Consider the following 17,701-nt stretch of genomic DNA (forward strand, 5'->3'; position numbering starts at 1 on the left):
AATACATTATACACATAGGTATTAGTTAATGCTTATGAGACTAAATGTTGTGCACATTTCGCGTTCATAAGTTTTATTTATATAAAACAAAATGACATAATTTTGATCGGTCAATTAATTAGTAAATATAGAAATTAATTTTCATCATACAAGGAGCATTAAAATAAATTACATTTCACAATGCATATTTGGTGATGATTCAATACATAACCGGTTATCTAAATCAATTTTTTTATTATTTCGTCAAATGCACCTATCTTTATGTATTTTTTAACGCTAAATTCCAATCTACAATCAAATTGTTTCCATCACTCCTATTTTTTATATGATTTTTATATGATATGTTATTTGATTATTCTTATTATTTAATTGAACTATTATTGAATTTATATTTATTTCGTTAATAATAAAATTCAATTTATATATAATATTTATATTACAAATTGAATTGATTTGAATTGTATTACAATATTAATTTTTATAATGATACTTTCTTTTTGTTATATATATAAAAATTTTCAATGCATTAAAATAAGAAATAATGACGAGTAGCTATGACTAATTTTAATAACTCAGAATGTAAAAATTTTTATATTAATTTTTATATATATTTACAATTTTATTATTAAGATAGATTATTCTGATATAGATATAGAATATTCTGATATTAATACCAGAAAGTTCATTCCTAATGAGTTCTGCGAGAAAAGAGAAAAACATCGGCCTCTTTAGCTCAGTGGCAGAGCACTGGTCTCGTAAACCAGGGGTCGTGAGTTCAAACCTCACAGGAGGCAAATTTTTTTTTTCAATATGATTTAATTCTTTTAATTTAATCATATCTTTTAAAAAATGTATAAAAATTAGAAGAAAATTATCAAATTCCATATTTTTAAAGAAGATTAGAACTATTAAATATATCGATTATTTTAATATTTAATTATAAGATATAATTATAAAAGTAAATGTATATATGTGAATCATATTGAATGAATATAAAAAAAATAATTAATTATATATAATTATAATCTATTGGAAAATTACAATAGTTGAAAATATTTAAATTTGAGGAATTAATTTAGAATAAATTAATAAATAGGATATATAATCATAAAATTATTATTATTATAAAGAATAATATTCCTTCTTTGATTTTTGTGTATGTATATCAATTATTCTGTATGTATATTTTATTTTATATTTTATTTTTTACAATCGAGTATAATAATACGATTATCAACATTTTACGTATTTTCATTATTCATTTTCATCATTTAAAAAATTTTCTTTAAATTAAATGATAATTAATGACATATTTTAATTATAAACCTAAAGAAATTACAAAATAATAAAAAACAAACAAATTAAATAAAATGTTTATTTAATCAAATCAACAATCTATTCTGATTTATAATTCATTTATAAATCAATTATGATTATTATATAAATCAAATATATTATATAAATCAAATATGATTATTAAATCAAATCAAATTTCTCTAAATTGTTCCATCTATTCGTAAGATGAATTAATGAAAAAATTATTGGAAATCTAAAAAGAGATTGAACGCATAAGTTAATTATAAGAAATCGGCCTGGAAACAATGATTTAGAATTCAGTTTGCGTTTCGGAAGCTGCGAATGCGTCCCACGTAGAACGAAGCTGCGCATTCTCGATATTCAGGAGTTACACCAGCCAGGAGAACCCGTACTGTTTCCGTAAAATGTCTGTAAAGTGGAGAACCAGAGGTCGCTCATGTATACATATACCTTGATACTCATTGTCAGAGGAGGGAGTTTAGGATCGTGACATGCAGGGTTAGAAGGAGACGTTTTTCTTCCCGTTTTCATGAGGAACACCGATGAGTCATGAGGCAAGCAAACAGAATGTTAATTCCCAAGCATTAGACGCTTGCGAAGGATCTGGTTCCTTAATGAAACCTCAACCGTTCGAAAAAACATAAAAACCGTGATATAACATCGCGAGTACTTTCAACCGCGACCACGTCAATTCTTGGCTTCTTACATCATCGCTTTCGTTTTCTACTCGCATCACATGTGAATCGTAAAGCGTTTAAATGACATTCTTGCGAAAAATGAACATCTAAACGAGCAATCATTTGATCAGCTAGTTTTTTTTTATACTTTATGAACGTAACGACTATCTTTTTGGACTTTAAGATATGCATAGTAATGTTAAAGGATTAAAATTAAAAGTCAAATTTAATTTTAATATTGTCTTTATTTAAAAATTACATTACATAGTATTTATATAAGTATTAATTAATTTTTTTTTCCAAAAAATATTTAAAATTTTTATTCAATATTTGTTTTTCTATAACAAAATGATTATTCTTATTACATATATAAATGAATGATGAATACTTATTTTTACTTTGATTTCACGAATATATTCGCTAGAAATTCACCATATGTAGTTACGGCACTGGTATTCAAACCGGTTTTACTCGATCACGAGACTTTAGGCGATCATTTGCGACGTGGGCGAGGTAATGGTCCGTTCAGCTCAAAAACAAAATTTCTTTACAACAAATTCACATAAAATGAAAACTAAAATCTTTTAATTAAAATTGTCAATGTGTTGAAAATTTTCAATCATATTTTCTTTAACATTAAGAAATTGCATTTTGCATCTATATTTTATTAAATTATAATTTAATTACAAACTTTAACATTAATTATATTCTGAAAATATCTATTTAAATTCAAATTCTTAAAAAACAATAACTTTTAATTTCTTTTATATATCATTTAAAATATAATTTTTATTGTTAACACTTTTTTAATTTTTGCATTGAAAAAAATATTCAAATTCTTTTTCAGCGAAGATCATCCATAGTGAACGGATGGCTCGATGTTTAAGCATTGAGGATGCGAAAAATTGCGAAATTGCTTATCGCGGCTTCGCTAGGGCCACGTAATTTTTCACTAACTTCCGCTGACGGAAAAAGCTGAAATTATGCCGACTACGTAGGGGTACGTAGACACGTTTAAACGGATAGATATATACAGGTACATACAGTGGCGCGTCAAAGCGTGAGGGGCATACGATTCGCTTGCTCGCTTGCTCGCGGACGAGCGGTTACTCGCGTTGCGAGTATTCGTCGCGCATTCTCGCCGCTAGTATTCTAGTATTCTGTGCCGTGCTCAGGGCACCCTCGGAACTACGAGACTACGTGATCGGCATTGCTAGCGACGTTCTTTCGAGAAAGGCGCCTTCCAATCCACGAATTGCAAAATATTCCACAATTACGGAACTCGCCCTACGACTTACGTGTTGCATTTCTATAGTACACGACCAATCACCACCGATACGATCAAATGTTTCTTACAGAGTTGAATAGAATAAGCACCTTCGATTCTTTCTAAAGATTTTTTGCAGAATATATAAGGAAACAGATTATAATAATATTTACTTAATCTTATCATAATCGTAAAGTATTCTGAAAAGAATAAGATTTCTTATTAAATCGTAAATGATCTCTTTTAATTTCTTTATTATTATTTTTTTATTTATAATTAAAGTTTTTTTCTAAATAATTTATATAAATATATCTTTAAGCAATTGAAATTTAAATAACTTAAAGTTAGTTAGAAATTATTTAATTTTTTATTCATGATTTCATATTTTATTATTAAATATTTTAATATTTTATTATTAAATATTTATATATATACTTATATATAGATTTTTAAGTAAATACATATAGATAATAATTCAAAAAATATATCGAATCGTCGATGATACGTCGATAATGATAACTTGATAGATATAAAATTTTTATATTTATTAATTACTAATGAAAGATAAAAAAGATTAATAATTAAAATAATATATAAAATGATATCGTATTCTCTTAACAAATGATTCAAATAATAAATAGATTTGTTAATATATAAATATTTATTATATAATTTTATTATATAATTGTGTAATTATTATTACAAATATTTTGTAATATTTAAATATTATTAATTATTATATTGTTTTTCTATTTTTTTTTTACGATTTCGAAAATATTTTTAACATTAATATCATATTTTTAAGTTATAATCTTATGTAATGTTTTTCTATTACCGATTTGAGTTTTTTACTGCATGCTATCTGAATGATTGTCGAAAACTATAGTTTGAATGTTATAAAATTCACTCGTTAACTATATTTTTCACGCTTTCTAGGTAAATATTGTTAGGTATTATTTTTTATTTATTAATTTAACATTTATGATAGAAAAGATATGATACAAAAAACAATGAACATACAAATTAGTATTTTAACAATATTATATTATAAAAATAATAAAAATAATTTTGTAATATTTTTTTTTTAATTATTTTAAAGTAGTTGTACATCATAAATCATATTTGTTGATAATTTTTATATAATACTAGTAGATTATAAGACTTTGTAAATTATTTTCAATTGAATATCTTCAATATTATTCCATGAAATGCCCAATTTGTCCATTAATCTCAAAAAACCATTATTTTAAGCATGAAATTTTCATTCAAATTTCTAAAAGATGCTTGCCGTTTGATGGCCCAGATTCATAGACTTTATTCAAGAGGGAAATTAAACAAGTCTTACTCCAGCGAATCGAATCCCGTTACTGCGTATAATTCCGTAACGGTTCGAGACTGAACGGGTAATTGCAAGTGAATAACGCCAGAAGCGTGCACTTGAACGCACGTATCCAAAACCGTTCTAAAAATATATATAAAAAAGGAATAAATGAGAAAAAAAATAATTTAAAAAAACGAAGAATAAGGAAAAGAATAAAAAAAACATGTCTATCATCACAACCAATTAGATAGATGAGATCGTAACTACATCACATGCTCATATACAAAAGACAACATCTCAGCTTCTTTTTTTTCGCATGCGCGCGCATGGTGTATATCGCAATACGCGCGATAAACCGCTTATCTCAGTAGCTACGACACAACGTTATTCCAAGACGCGGGGTGATGGAATCGGAGGGACTTATCGGTATCGACACGCGAGGGCAACGTGACTTTCTAGCCGCGATCGATACAAAAGTTTCGTTTACGTGTTGCACACTGAAATCGTTTTCCGCTTTTTCTTCGTTGATTCATAATTGCGCCATCGTAGTCATACACTGATGACATCTGCGCAGATCTTGTACACGCTTCTTATTAAACATATATAGAGATATATGTGTATATATATTGACATTTTATAATATATTTAAAATCAATCAGTCTCATTCTATGCATGCACATAATTCATTTCACATTGTAAAAAACGAAAAACATAATGAAATACATGGTATCTAATCAATTTAACGACGAATTGGCAAAATTGAAGGAGGAATCGGTTATTGATGTCATTCAATTGTTCCCGGATTAACTGAGGATTTTTAATTATCATAATATCAAGGATTATAATAAAACTATTTAAATTCTGTTTTAAAATTTAATTTAAAATCGGTTTATTTTTATAATATATTTTTGTTCGTAAAAATGAATTTTACAGATGTTTAAGGAAATGCAGCACTGTTGTCAGAAAAGACCCAAAATTAGATCGAATGTTTCCGTTCTGTTCTAAATATTATTTTCTGCGTAATGCCGACGTTTTGCGATGGCTTCCAGCATGCTTGATGACGTTCGAATATTTACTGAATTCATTAAATTAAACACCATACTTTTTGGTATTTTAAAATTGTTAAATTTATTTTTAAAATTCATTTTACGAATTAATTTTTTTTTACATTAATATGAATAGATTGAAAATGAAGATAAAATTATGGTAAGAGTATTAAATAAAATGCGTTTATGTATTCAGTAATACATATTATGGTTGATACATATAAAGTATCTCTAGAATTTCAATTTGATGGGTCAATATCATTCATTAAACCTTGGCCTATCGTTAATTATTATAAACCACATTTAACAAGTAGATACATATATTGAATTTTAACACAATTTATAATAAAAATGTTAGAATTTTATCATTAATCATTATGAATATTCATGGAATTCATGAAATTTATTTTTATAAAGAGAAAGAAAATCAATATGAATGATCACGTGAAATATAATAAAAATTTAAAATTAATAAAATTAAAAAAATGTGAATAGATATAATTTTATTATGATTATATTATAAAATTATATATACATTAATCGAGATTCTATGTTTTAATATGTTAGAAAGTATTTGTTAGAAGTATTGTTAGTGGCTGCCATATTTTTATAATCAGTTAAAATATAGTATATTTATAATATAATATTATTTTATTATTTAATATTTATAATTGCAAGATAATATTACATGATATATCTCTAAATATTAAATATAATATATAATTTTGAATAGATTTCCCTATACATTGAAGATAAACAACATGAAATATCAATGCTAAGGAATTGATCATTTAAAGATCATTTTTTTTAATAATAATTAAGATAAATGTTATAAAAGAAGAAATTAAATAAATAAATTTTTACAGAACATTAGTTAATACTTAACATTAGTTAAATACTTAGTTAAATACCTACGAGTACTTATTCGTTTCGTTTATTTTATTCGTTTAGTTTATTTTCATTTTTCAATATGAATAAATATAGATAAAAAAAAATTCAATATCGATATTAGTAGTTAAATGTGATTCGTACATGTTAAATAAAATGATAATTCGCACGATCTTGGTGTTTCTTTATTTTTGAAAAATGTGAATAATGAAATTGTATATAATTTCATTATTGCTAAATATAATCTTACATTTATTAATATTTTATCTAGTAATTTACTAATTCCTACAAATTTATCGTTATTACTCGAATCATTTATTATCGTTATTATGTTTCCGTTTTTTTGATATTGTGTCGAAAGTTGTTGCTAAAATTAAAGTTATTTTCATTTTGTTAAAAAAATAAAGTTTCGATGAATTCTCAGATTTTGAAAATATCATTTTATTAATAATTTTGAAATAAAAAACATAAATAACTTAGTTTTACAATAATTTTTAATCTTATAATATTTATTATTAAATTCATTTAAAAAATAATAATTTTTTTTATATTTTCTAATAATTTACTATTTATAAATAATAACGTATAATAATATTATTACAATATTATATATATATTCACATTTTATAATAAGAATTAAATAAATCTAAATTTTGTATCAATTAAATGAAAAAATATAAATTTTGTTTTTATCTGAAAAAATATATGTAAAACGTTTTTTTTAATTTTCTTACATTTTTTAATATAATATATAATAAATTTACACTACACGCTCATATCATATAAAAAGAAAATTCAAAACTCATTCTTTCATGATAAAAATATAATATAAAAATATAGATTTTTACACTCCAATTAATTGAATAAAATTTATAATATAAAACGAATAAAATTTGTTAAATGATTAAACAATTGCAGTCGTGTAATTTCTATAATATTCAACTTCATGCGGCATCCAATAATCTGTATATCCAAGGCTATACATAACCGTACAACGAGTCAATAATCGTATATCATTGACACTAAACATAAATCATAGATAAACTTCGGAAATTTCCTACAACAGTATGTCCATTATCTCTTTGAAGAAGAAAAGAATATTATCAGATACTTATAATAACGATGACATATTGCTAGGTCATTCCTCTTCATCCTATACGTCGATCTGTGCATTTCATTTTTTTATTATTCTGAAAATCAACAGATGCTTTTATATTTTATTTTATATTTTATATTCTAATACGATTCTCTTTATATCCATTGAATATAAAACAAATATAGAAAACAAAAAGAAAGACGTATACTCAAAAGATAAAGATTATTCGTTTCAAATATAAATTATTAATTCTATAATTATTAACTTCAAACGTATAATAAATTGATATATAACAAGCCACAGATTAAAATTAATGATTTACCAATAAGGGAATTTTGTACATGAAAATAAAACTATATATTCATTTATTTCATTTATTTCATTTATTTTATTTCATTTGTTTTATTTCATTTATTGCAGAATTGCTTATAATTTAATAAATAGCCTCAGCCAATATTTTTATATAGCAAATCTTATTATTTGTTTTGACCATTAGATCCTCTAAAGATATCTCACGAATATATTTTTCAAGCTCATAAATTTTTAAATTTCATTCACTTGCATTTGAACACAAATTAAGATGAACGATGATTCTCGAAATGACATAAATATTCATCTGCCAGAGCAAAAGTTATACTTTTATGCAATCATTCATTGGTTTGTTTCATCTTTGTCGTTCTATAACTCTAAAAATATTACTGTCACATGTGTATAAGAATAAGTTTTTTCCCTGTAATGGTAGTTGTTAAAACCAGTGTTTCTGAAGCGGAAAATCTATCGCGTCACGATTATTTTCTCTTTCGAACAAAACGAGTTTCGTATTTGTTTCAGGGAAATATTAAAGATAATTTGAAAATTTGATTTTGTAAAATATTTTATGGAATTATTTATGTGTTATTTCTGTAATTTTTGTTTTATAATTTGTTCGTTAATACATTTATAAAATTTATAATATATGTTTGAAAAATATAGTCGTGCATTATGATAAGTCATATACATTTTGTATTTTACAATAAAGCAGTATTGTTCTTTGAAAAATAGTGAATTGGAGAATTCATATTTTATAAATAATTTTGATTTCTTTTATATTTCTTATTTATGTCATAAATATGCAATTAGATCTTGTTTATATTTAACGATAAGAAGTAATGAACATTTCTTTATTTCTTACATAAATGAATTATATTTATTGCAATTATAATATTAGAAAATATATTAACATAGATATAAAAGAAAAATCAAATAATTTTCACTTTAATATTTATTAAAAATATTTATTATAAATTTTAGAAAATTCTATTTAAAAGAAAAAAGTGTTTAAAAGAATCGCATTAAAATCATCATTTTTATCTTAAAAATCATTAAATTGTGAATTGAATTGAAATTTAAAAAACACGTATTCATAATATTAACAATTTCACGATTTTTCGTTAATCCGAGTATTAAAAAGAATCTAAAATTCTGTAACTTTCCTTTCCGCGATATTTTTAATAGATCGGTGTTAAAACGAATCAGTTTCATCAATATCAAATCTTTTTTTTTTAAAATTATTTTTTCATCGATCCATGAAGTGTCATCGTGACTTTATCAAACTTATGATAATTACAGTGACGTGTATATCATCCGACAAGAAGCAATGTTGATAAAATTCTATCGCGTAATTTCTCAAGACTTGAGTAAATCGATTTTTCAGAATTCGTGCAAGATGCATCGAAAAAATGCCAGCGATCGATGACTGAAGGCAGCTGTGATTTGAAATGATAAAATCTTGTCTGATGTAATCTTTTTTTTTTCCGTCTAATCTAACTTTCTCGCAGCTGTTCCTTTCGTCAATCATTGTTTCCTATGTTAATAGTCAAATATCAAAAATTTTGAAAAAATGAAACGATCTAAGATATGATTATTAATTTTTCTACTTAATTTAAATTTTGTATGATATAGACGTATGTAAGTAAACACGAAGTATATAAATAGTTTGCATTGATAGATATTGTACAGTTCTTATATCGTATTTTATTATTCATAGACAATTGTCTGTAAATTTAAACGAGTCTTAAAAAAAGATAACAGTCTTTGAAAAATATTAATAATAATCTTGAATAATTTATATTCATTCATAAAACAAACTATTTATGTAATATGTACTATAAAATTTTTACGCAATGTTATAATTTAGTGGGAATAATATTTTCATATTTTTTAAAACAATATAACATTGAAATCTATTTAAATATTTTTAGAAATAACCCGTTTTATGTAGTGTTTGAAATCTTACAATATTGAGAATAGTTTGAATTATTTTCGAAATAAAGAAAGAGTTTAGGATTCGAAAAAATGAAATATGGAAATTATTCTTATAATGATGTTTTTTTTAAATAATAAAAATGAATAAATAATGAATAAAATTTAGATTATTTTTTTTTTTGTTTTTAATCAAGGAATTGAAATTAGAAAAATAAAAATAATATAATTTTTAAATATAAATAAGAAAATTGTTCTTGTAATCAGTTTTTTTTAAGATGTTAAAGTGTTGAGGTTATCCTTATTTTTTATTAATAAACCTGCCCTTTTTTTATTGTATCTCTACAAAAGAGATATAACATAATCTAACGTAATGATCTTGAAATAATCTTAATTAAAAATACTTCAACGATGCACTCTTGTATCGTTTTCTTTATATTTTTTTTTTTTTAAATATAAAAACTTTTTTACTGTCATGCCAATACTTTTTTATTATCTTAAGTTTAATTTTATGCTAATACGTTGTTTTCAAATTAATAAAACGATAATGTTAATTAAATCGAAAAATCGGAAAATTGTAATAGGGTTATATAAGTACATAGGGGATGATAAAAATACCTTAATTAACTAGAATAATTCTAGTAAGTTCTCAAATTATATATTTGTTTCTTTAGAAAATTTATTTTAAACGTTTGTTCATATTCAAGGCCATTTTGTCGTGACGTACGTGAAATCGATAAACTTGTCTAGAAGTATATAATAAGAATTAATGGAACGTAATGGAAAGAGGATGCAGTTTCATTTAAAAGACAATGATTAACATTAAATGATTTAATCTTAAATTTTAAATCAAATTAAATTCAGAAAAATATTTTATAATAATATAATATTTTTACATAATATTATTTTAAAATAGTTTTCAAAAAATAGATCATGTTACATATATCAGATGTACATTAGTATAATGGCGTTTTTCTTTCTTAATAGTAAAAAAAACTTATCTCAGTACTTCATATTTTTTTATTCACCAAAAAAAATCATACAAATATTAGATCTCATCAAATAAATTCATTCAAAATTTATAAACAAGTTCATTTATAATCATTAAAAATAAAATAATATTATATTATCTATTTTAATAGTATTTTAAATAGTGAAATGAAAATATTAATCTATTTCAATTCTCCTAATGTCACTTATCATAATTTTTATTTTAATTATTTAATTTTATATGTGTAGCGTTTTACCTATATCGTCATTGGTCTCGTGATGAATGTAGTCACTGAAATCCGGTGGCGTCGGGCGTGAAGAAGAAACGTTTAATAGAATTACCATAAAACGTTAGGTTAATAAGTATGTATATCTAGACGCGAGACTCGGCTCGTACCAAGCGAGAAATGACGACGTAGGAAGAATGCATAATCGCATCACGTTTTCGCTATTCCACTCGTAACACGTGACTGCACATAGTTTCTTGTACGCGCGACTGCATACACCAAAGATGCATACTACGTGTGCAGCGCGCACGACACGTGTCTTATGTGGAAAAAAAAAAAAGGAAGAAAAAAAAAGGAAGAAAAAAAAAGATCCGCTCGTTATACTCGTCCGCTTGATGAGAACGCTTCGAAGGACGTTTAAATCTTACTATTTCTTGCTGACGAATGGGGAATAGTATTTCCTGTTTGGACGTCTATTAAAACATCTTAATACATCTAAGATTCATATTTCTTACTGATTTTCATATAGAGAAGGAAGTTGATAAAAAAGGATCAGATTAAATTTTAAGTTTGCTTAAATTTTAATTGAGTTTTTGAATATTTATAGTATTATTATTTGGTATCATAAATACTTCAATCTAACAGATATATAATATTTACTTCATATTGTTTTCCAATATATTTGCATTTTATTTATGTAAAAAATTTTTGTCATTGCCATCTTTTCTCAAGTTATATTCTTCTGATACAAAATTGAAATTTCTGATAGTAAAAATTTATAATACTTAATAATATAGAGACAGACAAGAAAAGAATTACATAGAAGGATAAAAAACGGTTATATGCCTAATACTTTCCATTATATTGTATTGAATGCAATAAATAAAATAATGCAAATAACATAAATAATTAATTAAAAATTTTTCATTAAAATTTATACGAGAAAAATTTTAGATTTTAGATTTGCGATAAGATGCAAGCTTAAAAATGCAGAAATTTTTAATAGGAAAATTCTAATTAATTAATTTTCAATATTACATTTTCGATATAAAAAAAAGTATCAGGAGCTGCATAACCGAAGTTAATGGCATGATTTCTTTTTATCTATGACGTCACGAATATCTCCTTGTATATTCTATATTCCTATTAACAAGTCAAAGCTTCCGGCATCTATCCACAAGATGGCGCCACTGATACTAAACTCTTATTTCTTTTATTTATATTTATATGCAAAATGTATTTCGTCAACAATTTATAAGAAAAAGAAAAAACGCAGTGATAATTTTATGATATTCAAAAATATTTGCCTGAGAGGTATCATAAAGCAACTTGTATGTAAATATTCTGAAGTGAAAAATATTAAAAAATATTGAAGCTAGGAAAATAAAAAATATAAAGATATAAAAAATATATCATAAAAATATAAAATTTATAATTTTCATTTTTTTATTAAATTAAATTTTTATATCTAAAACTTTTGGCACAGCTAAAAAAATTTATAATATTTATAAAAAAAATAAAATAAATTTAATTAATTACTCAAATATTCTTCAATCATTATAAAATATAATGATATATCTTATATTTTCTTATAGGAATAAGTAGTAATAATGTTTAACAATGTAAATGAATATATACTAGATAATATTAAACAAGATAAGAATATTTAAAAATATACATATTACATATATGTTGATTCATGATTTACATGATTCACATACTCATTTTTGTTGATAGTGAAAAGTTGAAAAACAAATATTTAAAAAATAAATATTCGAAAAATTTGCATTCTTATAAATGAATCAACTTTTTGAAGATCTATTATTAATTTATCATGTCAATATATCATATCTGTGTAATAAATGGTATCTTTACTTTTATAACAGCATGATACTTATATTCGATACTATTATAATATGAATATAATTATGTAATTATTTAATTTTATTCATCTCTTCATCGCACCACCTGCTTATATATGTTAAAAAAAATATACTATTTTTAATTAACAATATTAATATGTAAATTTTATATAAATAAAAGAAATAAATATTATATATCTCTCATGAAAGAGAAAGTATATTATATGTAATATTATAATAGATAAGTGGATAACAAAAATAAAAATTGTCAATTTATTATGTATTCAATATAAAAAAATCTAAAATGATTTTCGCTAATTATATGTCATTCCTACAGTTATTTCTTGTCGTTCAAAAAAATTAGAAAAAATTCACTTTAAGTTTTCAAACCATTTATCGAATAAAATCTGTCATCATAACGATTTATAAAATTGCAAGGTTATTCCAATAGCTGACGTTCTAGGTAACCCACATTTATAAGATAGACCGCTTTTATAACGCTTTCTCTAGTAAAGGTACCCATCTGCTGGGGCACCTGACTCGATTCACCTGCCACAAGTATGCACGTTGGTACGCGGGCCGCTCGTCCGCCTGACATCGTCAGGTGTTTCTTCTTCGTACGGCTTTAATGGCGCGCCGTGTCTCGAAACAAAGAAGAGGGTGCAAACCGAACTAACATTCTCTCATTTCCCTTTTTTTTTCATATCTGATGAAGATCCAGCCGCGGATAATCGGCCCGTTGACTTTTTAAATTTCACGTCGATCCGCTTCCTTAGCCCACTAATAAGAAGATGATCGAGTTTCGTGGCAGTTCGTCTTTGTACAGCTGTGCTGTTGCACGCCTTGTTTTTGACGGTTGTGTAAAAGTTATATATGCATACGTTGTTAATGTATATGATGTTGTTTTCGAAAAAGATCAAATCGAATGATTAATGGTAACATTAAAAAAGTGATTGAAAAAAAATCTTTAGACATTTCATTAATAAATATGAATATAATGAATAATAGATTATTCATGTATTATGTATGAGATTATTATTGCTAATATAATATAAATATACACTAATAATAAATAATCGGAATAAAAAATAAAAAACAAAAAATATATTATTCCATTTTAATAAAAAGAACAACTTCTTCCTGTAATATTTTTATTATTATATATTAAATATAATATTTTATTTTATTTTAGATTAATTAAATTAATTAATTTAATACATATGTATTAAATAATGTAATTTAATACATATGTATGTTAAGTAAGTAATTAATAACAAGTTAGAATAACAAAATTTAAAAAAATGTGAAAAAAATTAAAATTAGAAAAATCAGTACAAAATTATTATTATGTATAAAAAATATTAATATTAAATTTTATTTTAACATATATATTAATTTATATTATCTTTAATTAATAATAAAACTTGTTTTAGTTGTTTGATATATAATATAAATTTATATAATATATATATTAATATAAATTTATTATATATGAGAAATTAATCATATAGTAAGTAATAATATTTAAAAAAAATTTTAAAAATATAATAAAATCGATTATTAATTAACATAAAAATAATATAAGTTATTACGATAATTAAAAGTTTTAATTTAAAACTTCTTTAATATATATAACATATATATGATTATAAAAAATCAAAAATAAATGTATTAATATAAAATATTTATGTATATATTAATGTAAAATATTTCGTGAATGTCTGAAATTTTTGTTCCTACCTTATTTCTTTTTGCAAAAAATATGATCACTTTATTGTAAAATGTTTTTTCATGAGTTTCTGATAAAAAAATACGCATACACAATGTTTCATCCATTTCATTCAGTAGTTGTTAAATATTTTTTTTTTTAGATTATATGTTTGTACAATATTATATGGAAATTAAAAATATTCATTTTTCACATTGGCGTTTTCTTCGTACATAAATATTTATATTAATCAATATATATAAGATAAAATGCAATACATCAAAAAAATAATTGTACATTCTTTTTCCGAGATTTATAGCCTTTGTATAGCCTTTATGTATAATAAATTCGTCTAATCTTGCGTAATATAGCATAAAGTAATAATCACATATAGCGATTGTGAGAGTTAAAGACTTAAACTTTAGAAAGAAAACGAAGAAGCAAAACGATGTACGAATATATTCGTGCACTAAAGCATTTAGTTGAAGAATCGCGTGTAATATTTGCGACACACGCGAATGCAACATAGGACACGCGACATCGCGTTCCGGTCTTTCGTTTCGTTTTGTTCCGTTCCATTCCATTCTATTCCATCCCGTTCCATCCTGTTCTGTTCCGTTCCGTTCCGTTCCGTTCCATTCCGTTCACCCCATTCGCAGTGTGCGTGTGCAATGTGCACCGATGTCACGCCATCACGCCATTAACCGTCCAGCACAATATGCGCATAGACCATCGTCTCCGTCGTGGGCCACAATTCGTGGCATTGCCCCGCCGTCGCCTTTGCAATACCTATTATATATACATATGTATGTTATATCATATAAAAATAGATCGAGTTATGAGGAACAAAAAATACATAAGAATGATTCAAATTTTTTCGATAGTTGATAGTTTCGATAGTTTTTCAAGAGTCACATTTACATATTAATGAAATGATAGTTTTCTTGATAAATTAAATTAACATATTAAAATGACATTAATATGAAATGAAATGTAAATATTTATATATATGTATTTTAATTCTACTAGTGGGTAATCATAAAAAAGTAAAAAATTTTATAAATCAATAAAATTTAATGGTATATATAATGAAAAAAATATAAAATATTAATCGAAATAAGCTTTAATTTCCTTTCATATAGATGATATCGGTTGTTACCAGTTATCACAGTACACACAGTTTCTAAAAATACATATTTGATTAACTGTTTTGTTGAAGTATTCTTGAAACTATAAAAATTCTTATAGAGTTTTGCAAACTATATTCTTTATCTTCTATATTAATATCTTCATTATAATATTTTATAGCATAATAAATAACATATTTGTTATTTTTATTAGATATATTTATTAGATATATTTCGAAAGATTATAGATGCAAAAAATTTTCCATTTTCCATCTAGAATGACCATATGAAAAAAATTAGATTAAAATAACTTATACATACATAATTTCTATAATTCATATATATTCATATATTTAAAAACAATTATTTTGATATATCGATATTTGCTCTTTCTATCCATTATTTATTAACAAAATTTATGGTAAGATATTTTTGTAGCAAGAACAGGTATATGACCTGACTGATCTAACCTATACTAAAAAACGAGACCGCGAACTATATGGCATTAACGCGCACTGCGCGTAGTCGGAAAACGATGTGATATTGACCGAGGCAGCAACTATAGCGTAGCGGAAAGCTATATATTGAATCGCACAAACGAGACAGAGAAAGAAGAAAAAGAAAGAAATACGGCATAAAGTAGCACATCCCGCTGGATGACCGCGGAATCGTTTTCTGTATTAATGTTTGAATATATGTTGTACATCAGTGATGAAAGAGAACGAGAGAAAAGCATATAAAATGCAACGCTGTCGAATAGCAGTAGACGAGCAGCCAACGATTAATTCGATCGTTCGAATATAGTACTTGAAAAAGGAGGAAGCGAGAATGAAACGCGAGAAAGAAAAGTGAGAAAGAACGAGTGGGGGAGGTTGGAACGGTTCAGAAGAGAGATAGATTTGTATGAAAAGAAAAGAAACTACGGGAAGGAAGGAGACAGTCGAGGGGTAGGAGGATGGAAGGAGTTTGCACGCGGCGCGGAACCGGTTATGTTCTGTCGAGAGGTTAGGTAGGTGAACGAAGGGAAGAGGGAAAACAAGCTACCAACGACTACATACGACGATGTCACCTCGTGTGTATTCTGCATGCAGCCACTCCATGCAGGTAACAGCAAATCCATCGACGCTGCGGCTTTCTGGTGCGCGCGCGCACATTTGCTCGTCTATATCCCCACGTAACTGCTCCCCTCTGGTCCCCTTTCCTCGCTCAGTTACTCCCGTGCAACTTGCAGCATGACGTCACGCTCGTATACGAGAAAACGAGATAAGCGACGCTGCGTAGGGAGCCTCGACGAAGGCGTACGAGAAACGAGCGAGATGCTGCGCAGTCAGAACGGCAAGGTGCCTGACACAAGGCACTTTTTCTCCCCTCTCGCTTCTTTCTCATTCCCCTTTCTCCTTCATGTTTACTCCTACTCCTTATTCCGTCCTTATTCATCTTTCTGAACTATTTCTCTTTTTCTCTCTGCCTGTTTACAAACACGCATAAACTCGGCCGAATACATGACATCATCGCGCAATCTTTTGATGCCAACGAAAGAACGACGATAGAGAGACGACAACTGGTCCCCGTTCTCTTGGCGACTCTTATTGCTGTTGGTTGATCGATCTAAAAGCAACCCGCCGCTACTTTCATTTTCTCACGTTTCGCGTGTCTTCGACTTAAATCAATGCTAGTTATTTAACTTATTGCTTTCAAAAATTTTATTCTTATATATATAAGAGTAGAAACTAAGGATAAAATAAATCGTGAAAATGGAATACTAAAATTCATGCTGAATGATAATTAATATCATATTTTTGCCAAATAAATCGAATGGATAATAATATGTTAACGAGAGAATAAATTGATTGCGTGTTGTGTCACGAGGAATAGCGTAACATATAACGTAATATAGAGTAGCACCATTATCATCCTGCTCATCTCTACAGTTT

General features: G+C 25.6%; 1 protein-coding gene, 1 long non-coding RNA gene and 1 other non-coding gene across 4 annotated transcripts in view; 2 read left to right on the forward strand and 1 right to left on the reverse strand.

Moving 5' to 3' along the window:
- LOC122710422 (reticulocyte-binding protein 3-like) overlaps positions 1–17,701 on the forward strand; it is a 65,304-nt gene that overhangs the window by 8,378 nt on the left and 39,225 nt on the right. The gene's annotated exons all lie outside the window — the stretch shown is intronic.
- Trnat-cgu lies at positions 723–794 on the forward strand. Its single transcript has one exon. It is a non-coding gene; the product is annotated as a tRNA-Thr (tRNA).
- Positions 14,862–17,058, reverse strand: LOC122710427. Of its 2 annotated transcripts, none has more exons than XR_006345930.1 (2): positions 16,837–17,058; positions 14,862–15,429 (listed from the first exon to the last, which is right to left on the reverse strand). It is a non-coding gene; the product is annotated as an uncharacterized LOC122710427 (long non-coding RNA). The 2 variants fall into 2 exon arrangements; XR_006345931.1 differs by having other exon boundaries at positions 16,826–17,058.

Source organism: Apis laboriosa, unplaced genomic scaffold (genome assembly GCF_014066325.1).
Source record: "Apis laboriosa isolate Shangri-la unplaced genomic scaffold, ASM1406632v1 scaffold14686_cov152, whole genome shotgun sequence".
In the NCBI taxonomy this organism is placed as follows: domain Eukaryota; kingdom Metazoa; phylum Arthropoda; class Insecta; order Hymenoptera; family Apidae; genus Apis; species Apis laboriosa.